Raw genomic sequence first — 8,331 nt, 5'->3', positions numbered from 1 at the left:
TGATATAGCCATATATGCAACAAAAATACTATATTTTCAATCATATTCAATTTTATTTTAAAATATATCTGTTGCTTAAAAGTTGGAGGCTCAAATTTCTAGAATTTATCTCGAGTATTTGAATGAAAATTATCACCTTAAGGCATTATGTTTGCAGTCAAAGCGAGTGATACAATGATAAAGAAATCAAAAAAGATTGTATATATTGGATACTTCTATATATGATACCTTAATTTCACTTGTATACACTTAAAATTAACCTTTTTTGGTAATATTTAGATAATATCTTGAAAGTAAAAATTATAACTTAGTAAAAGATTGCATTGTGTGTTTTAAAATTGTAGTCTTACGCAATAAAATATTATTGTATTAAAAAATCAAGAAAAATAATTTGCACTACCCGGGAATCGAACCCGGACCTGGAGATTGGCAACCTCCCGTTCTACCACTAGACCAGTAGAGCTTGAAATCGAAAAAAATTGAAAATAAATTTGTAATATAAAGCCTGCGGAATTGAATATCAAATTGTAGGGCGAATTAAGCAGGGTAGAAAAACCCAAGTAAATGTTATCAAATTTAATATTAAAACTAATTTAGAATACCTTCCAATAAATTCATGATTAGATATAACAAAAAATAATGTATTTTTATTTGTGTCAAGGTTATTTGAATAATTGCCTTGTTTGATACCAAATCACCGGTATGAAAATTATATTTGGAAATTTTGTCAATTTTTAATTAGAATTGTTGCATAAATTGCATTAATGAAGTATAAACCAATTTTTTTTTCAATAGATCTTCAAATAAAAGATATAATATATATAAAGAAGAAAGCAAAGAGCCTGTCTGTCGTGGAATATAGGAATGTAAAAAACATTTTGCAATCGGTTATATTGCAAAATACCCGACCACTAATTTCGAACACCATAAAATTTACCACTGATAGCGTTTTACTTTTATTTAAACCAAAAAAAAATACATTAGAATATTTTTTTAATCATACGCAAACTCAACTAAATTTATACCACGAAAAAAATTTAAGTAAAACAAAGGTATTTCATAAAAAAGAAAATCTTTTTGACAATATCCATAAAAGCTTATTAGAAAAAAACACTGCACAAAGCTTTTTAATTCAGAAAAAAGATATTGAGTATTATTTAGAATACAATAAAGATTTAAATAATGTATATCAATATAAAAATGAACGAGAAACATATATAAATGTTGATTTAATTGGATTTGAAGGCAAGAACAATTATATTGAAAAAAGTATGGTAAAAACAGATGACAATGATTTTTACTATAATTTTACAATGACAATTAATATTTTTTATGCAGCACCGTTTGTAAATGAAATTTATGAATTGAAAGCTTTTTTTGAAATAAGTGAAATCAACGAAGATAATGGAATTTTTTATATCGTTGATGATAAAATTGCTATTGTTTCAGAAAAATATAAGTTTAATTTGTACAAACATATCGTGAGAATTAAAAAGTTGACAAATGAGTTTTCTTTTAAGTATATAAAGAAAATATATAATAAATATAGATGAAGTTATTTGAAACGGGATTTGTAATTTTTAATTTTATAATTCTGAATAATTATTATAATCGGTAGTATTATTCTCAGCTTCTGTTTAGTTTCAGCATCCATATTGTAGCTATAAAAATTTACATTATTATTATTTGCGGTAATATTAAATTCTCAGCTTCTGTTTAGTTCCAGAATCAATTGTTAAATTAACATTTATATCTTTATTCCATGGGACATTAAATATATTTTCTCAGCTTCTGTTTATTCTAGAACCAATTTTGAAGCTATAAAAATTTAAATTATTATTATTTGCGGTAATATTAAATTCTCAGCTTCTGTTTAGTTCCAGCATCAATTGTTAAATTAACATTTATATCTTTATTCCATGGGACATTAAATATATTTTCTCAGCTTCTGTTTATTCTAGAACCAATTTTGAAGCTATAAAAATTTAAATTATTATTATTTGCGGTAATATTAAATTCTCAGCTTCTGTTTAGTTCCAGCATCAATTGTTAAATTAACATTTATATCTTTATTCCATGGGACATTAAATATATTTTCTCAGCTTCTGTTTATTCTAGAACCAATTTTGAAGCTATAAAAATTTAAATTATTATTATTTGCGGTAATATTAAATTCTCAGCTTCTGTTAATTCTAAAACCAATTTTATAGATAAAGCAATTACCTCATCATTTGTCGTGCCATAATTAAATATAAATCCCATATTTTTTTATCTCAAAATTATAATTATAAAAAATTACATTCAAAAATTTTCATCAATTACTTTCAAAAATAATGAACACGACTCACAATCAATAAAACCATCATCAAAATTTTGATAATCATAAACATTTCCACAAGCACATTCGATATTCCTGCAAAAATCACCAGCCAAAACTATTTTATATGGATCTCTGAAACGTCTATATTCACATTTAATCAACATTTCATCAATACTTTTTCGTGTACACTCACAAGACAATTTTTCATATGCTTCTTTTAGCACCATAAATTTTGTACCATCACACTTTGTGATATCGGGATGGTATTTTAATGTAAGTTTATGGTATTTCCTTTTTATTTCTTCTTGTGTTGCATTTTGGTTAAGCCCTAAAATCTCATAAAAATCTTTCATTTTATTTTTATTATGATTGATAGTTAGTTTGTAATATCTAAAAAATTATTTCTCGTAATTTACAAATGGGTAAATAAAAGATTGGAATTTTTAGTAGGCTTCTTTAAGAAATTATTCGTGACAAATATGCTGAAATTCAGATATGTATTTTATTATGTGTTAATTTGGTTTTTGATGTCTATAATTTGTTGGTGCAAAACTTTGGTTGATTTATGAGGAAAATTTGAACAATAATTCAACCTTCCTTTCAAGATCATTAATTCAAGTGTTTTTCTCAATCCTTTTAAACCTTTCTCAAGCATCTTTTCCTTTCAAGACTCATTAATTCAAGTGTTTTTCTCAATCCTTTTAAACCTTCCTCATGTATCTTTTCCTTTCAAGACTTATTAATTCAAGTGTTTTCTTAATCCTTTTAAACCTTTCTCATGCATCTTTTCCTTTCAAGACTCATTAATTCAAAGGTTTTCTTAATCCTTTTAAACCTTTCTCATGCATCTTTTCCTTTCAAGACTCATTAATTCAACTGTTTTCTTAATCCTTTTAAACCTTTCTCATGCATCTTTTCTTTTCAAGATTTATTAATTCAAGTGTTTTTCTCAATCCTATTGTTTGCGTGTATAGTTCTGCTTTGATTGAAATCTCTAACTCCTTAATATGCGACTTATGGTATTATATGTCTTCATCATCCCATGTTATGTCGTACTTTACTATTCGCGTTCTGCATTTGTACACAGGGTAGGGGAAAACCCCGAAGCAACAATTATTTGTTTGGATTAATTTGGTTTTAACCGCTTAAATTTGTAATCAAAATTTGGTTGATTTTTATGATATTTGGGTAATATCTATCATAATCTCTATAATTTCCAACCGTAATCTGTACATATCTTCATTTAAAGACTATTAATTAAAGTTTTCCCCTTAATCTTATTTTTTATTCATATGATTCTACTTCACTCGACATCCCAGTTGAATATCATAGATATGTTTAGTAATTTATAAATTTTTCGGATTGAAAATTCTCCGAAATCAACATTATATTCAGTGTTAAGCTATAATACAATTTAATAAACTCTTTTTAAAAAATATATTTATTCTTTATTAATATCTTAAAATTAATATGATATTTAATATTAAGTTACGATATAATTTAAACCTTTTCAAATAGTTATTTATTCTTTATTAATATCTTAAAATTAATATGATATTTAATATTAAGTTACGATATAATTTAAACCTTTTCAAATAGTTATTTATTCTTTATGTAATATCTTAAAATTAATATGATACTTAATATTAAGTTACGATATAATTTAAACCTTTTCAAATAGTTATTTATTCTTTATGTAATATCTTAAAATTAATATGATATTTAATATTAAGTTACGATATAATTTAAACCTTTTCAAATAGTTATTTATTCTTTATATAATATCTTAAAATTAATATGATATTCAATATTAAGTTACAATATAATTTAAACCTTTTCAAATAGTTATTTATTCTTTATGTAATATCTTAAAATTAATATGATACTTAATATTAAGTTACAATATAATTTAAACCTTTTCAAATAGTTATTTATTCTTTATGTAATATCTTAAAATTAATATGATACTTAATATTAAGTTACAATATAATTTAAACCTTTTCAAATAGTTATTTATTCTTTATTTAATATCTTAAAATTAATATGATACTTAATATTAAGTTACGATATAATTTAAACCTTTTCAAATAGTTATTTATTCTTTATTAATATCTTAAAATTAATATGATATTTAATATTAAGTTACGATATAATTTAAACCTTTTCAAATAGTTATTTATTCTTTATGTAATATCTTAAAATTAATATGATACTTAATATTAAGTTACGATATAATTTAAACCTTTTCAAATAGTTATTTATTCTTTATGTAATATCTTAAAATTAATATGATATTTAATATTAAGTTACGATATAATTTAAACCTTTTCAAATAGTTATTTATTCTTTATATAATATCTTAAAATTAATATGATATTCAATATTAAGTTACAATATAATTTAAACCTTTTCAAATAGTTATTTATTCTTTATGTAATATCTTAAAATTAATATGATACTTAATATTAAGTTACAATATAATTTAAACCTTTTCAAATAGTTATTTATTCTTTATGTAATATCTTAAAATTAATATGATACTTAATATTAAGTTACAATATAATTTAAACCTTTTCAAATAGTTATTTATTCTTTATGTAATATCTTAAAATTAATATGATACTTAATATTAAGTTACAATATAATTTAAACCTTTTCAAATAGTTATTTATTCTTTATGTAATATCTTAAAATTAATATGATACTTAATATTAAGTTACGATATAATTTAAACCTTTTCAAATAGTTATTTATTCTTTATATAATATCTTAAAATTAATATGATATTCAATATTAAGTTACAATATAATTTAAACCTTTTCAAATAGTTATTTATTCTTTATGTAATATCTTAAAATTAATATGATACTTAATATTAAGTTACAATATAATTTAAACCTTTTCAAATAGTTATTTATTCTTTATGTAATATCTTAAAATTAATATGATACTTAATATTAAGTTACAATATAATTTAAACCTTTTCAAATAGTTATTTATTCTTTATTTAATATCTTAAAATTAATATGATACTTAATATTAAGTTACGATATAATTTAAACCTTTTCAAATAGTTATTTATTCTTTATTAATATCTTAAAATTAATATGATATTTAATATTAAGTTACGATATAATTTAAACCTTTTCAAATAGTTATTTATTCTTTATATAATATCTTAAAATTAATATGATATTCAATATTAAGTTACAATATAATTTAAACCTTTTCAAATAGTTATTTATTCTTTATGTAATATCTTAAAATTAATATGATACTTAATATTAAGTTACAATATAATTTAAACCTTTTCAAATAGTTATTTATTCTTTATGTAATATCTTAAAATTAATATGATATTTAATATTAAGTTACGATATAATTTAAACCTTTTCAAATAGTTATTTATTCTTTATTAATATCTTAAAATTAATATGATATTTAATATTAAGTTACGATATAATTTAAACCTTTTCAAATAGTTATTTATTCTTTATGTAATATCTTAAAATTAATATGATACTTAATATTAAGTTACAATATAATTTAAACCTTTTCAAATAGTTATTTATTCTTTATGTAATATCTTAAAATTAATATGATACTTAATATTAAGTTACGATATAATTTAAACCTTTTCAAATAGTTATTTATTCTTTATTAATATCTTAAAATTAATATGATATTTAATATTAAGTTACGATATAATTTAAACCTTTTCAAATAGTTATTTATTCTTTATGTAATATCTTAAAATTAATATGATACTTAATATTAAGTTACGATATAATTTAAACCTTTTCAAATAGTTATTTATTCTTTATGTAATATCTTAAAATTAATATGATATTTAATATTAAGTTACGATATAATTTAAACCTTTTCAAATAGTTATTTATTCTTTATATAATATCTTAAAATTAATATGATATTTAATATTAAGTTACGATATAATTTAAACCTTTTCAAATAGTTATTTATTCTTTATATAATATCTTAAAATTAATATGATATTCAATATTAAGTTACAATATAATTTAAACCTTTTCAAATAGTTATTTATTCTTTATGTAATATCTTAAAATTAATATGATACTTAATATTAAGTTACAATATAATTTAAACCTTTTCAAATAGTTATTTATTCTTTATGTAATATCTTAAAATTAATATGATACTTAATATTAAGTTACGATATAATTTAAACCTTTTCAAATAGTTATTTATTCTTTATGTAATATCTTAAAATTAATATGATACTTAATATTAAGTTACGATATAATTTAAACCTTTTCAAATAGTTATTTATTCTTTATGTAATATCTTAAAATTAATATGATATTTAATATTAAGTTACGACATAATTTAAACATTTTCGGTTACTTATTCATTATTTATTTGATATTTTTTATTCACTTGAATTACTTATAAAATCTTTAATAAAAATCACAAATTTATTCTTGATTATATTTTCGAGTGCACAACACTTGAATAAGAATATAACATCTTTAATAAACATAGCTATTTATCAAAAAATTGCTTTGAATACAAGATATAAAAGCTTTTGCGTGCAGTTGAATTGTGTAAAAAATTTATATAACACTAAGCTCGAAATTATAGATACACGCTACATTGAAACTATCTATATAATACAATTTTAATATTTTTTTTTGCTTAAATATAATAAGAAATATTTAAGTTGACCTCTGTAACAATACCAGCTCTATGATTTTTTATCAAATATAATTACACTTTTTTTATTGATTTTTTACCATGATGAAAAACAAGAAGTACTTAACTAATAAAAAGGTGTACATATAATGCCTTTATCAATATTAAAACTTAGCAGAAATACAAAAAAAATTATTAAATGATTTTATCAATCGATGATATATCCACATAAGTCATATAAATAAAAAAGCGTCAAATTAAATAAAAACTTAACTATATGTGAAGAATCTATCTGCCATAAGTTCAAAAAATATCACGGATAGTATACACAATTGATTTTAGAATCAATTTAATACCCCTAACGAAAAAAATTATGATCCTTTTTTGGACAATTCCTATGGAAATTTGAACTAAAAGAATCAAATAACGATATTGAACTGAGTGTATAACTTAAAACAACATATTTTATTCATAAATAATATGTTTTTATGATTCCGACTCTATCTAGTTGGATTTATAGTAATAAACTTGATTAAAAAACATGCCGATAAAATAAAATACTAAACCAATAAACACAACGATACATATTTATTTCAATAATTTATAGAATACTTTTAAATAATAAATATACATTAAACGTGCTTATGCTTGTAATCATTCGAATAAATATCATTTTTTTTATTTTAATGTCTAATTATTATATTCTAGAAAAAAACTAGTAAAAAGACAAAATTCAAAAGGTATAATTTGTAAAATAACTTCAACCTAAAAATTTTATCGTATTAAATAGTGCAAATAATTTAAAATTATTTGGTTTCATAGATGATGGAAACCTATGTGCTATATTTATGCACGACAAAAGTTTCCGATTATTATAATTTTTACATGATGATAATCGTATTTCAACACACAAAAAAATAGTTATATTAATTTTTTTTGCAGTTATTTTTCTCTAAAAGAGTTATTTTTATCTACAAAACCAAAAAAAATACTAAAATATCTGTAAATTCCATTTTTTATGTGTATTTTTTTGACAAAGCCAATCGAAATTTTAATACTAAAAAAAAGAAACGTCATACTTGAATCTTGTTTTATATTTTTGCAACAAAGCCAATTCGATTTTACACAAAAAATCAAAATAAACCCTTTTTAGATTTTAGTTTTTATATAAAACTATAAATAAATCAGTAAAAATAATAATCCCAAAAAGCACTTTAAAATTTAATTATTATCAATCTCTAACCAATGATTCAAAATCTCAGCTATCAATCACAACTAGTCACCATGAAACCATTCCAGTTTCAGATTATCGTCGAATATAAGCTGAAAGGATAAGATAA

The 8,331-nt window shown here is 20.5% G+C and overlaps 1 non-coding gene across 1 annotated transcript; it reads right to left on the bottom strand.

Moving 5' to 3' along the window:
- Positions 1 to 392: 392 nt before the first annotated feature.
- TRNAG-GCC (transfer RNA glycine (anticodon GCC)) lies at positions 393 to 463 on the bottom strand. Its single transcript has one exon. It is a non-coding gene; the product is annotated as a tRNA-Gly (tRNA).
- Between the last annotated feature and the right edge of the window lie 7,868 nt (positions 464 to 8,331).

This window comes from Rhyacophila brunnea, unplaced genomic scaffold, assembly GCF_057557595.1.
Source record: "Rhyacophila brunnea isolate RB1 unplaced genomic scaffold, BYU_Rbru_1.0 scaffold_79, whole genome shotgun sequence".
In the NCBI taxonomy this organism is placed as follows: domain Eukaryota; kingdom Metazoa; phylum Arthropoda; class Insecta; order Trichoptera; family Rhyacophilidae; genus Rhyacophila; species Rhyacophila brunnea.
Note: the sequence above shows the minus strand (reverse complement) of the source record. Positions and strands in the feature narration are given on the sequence as shown.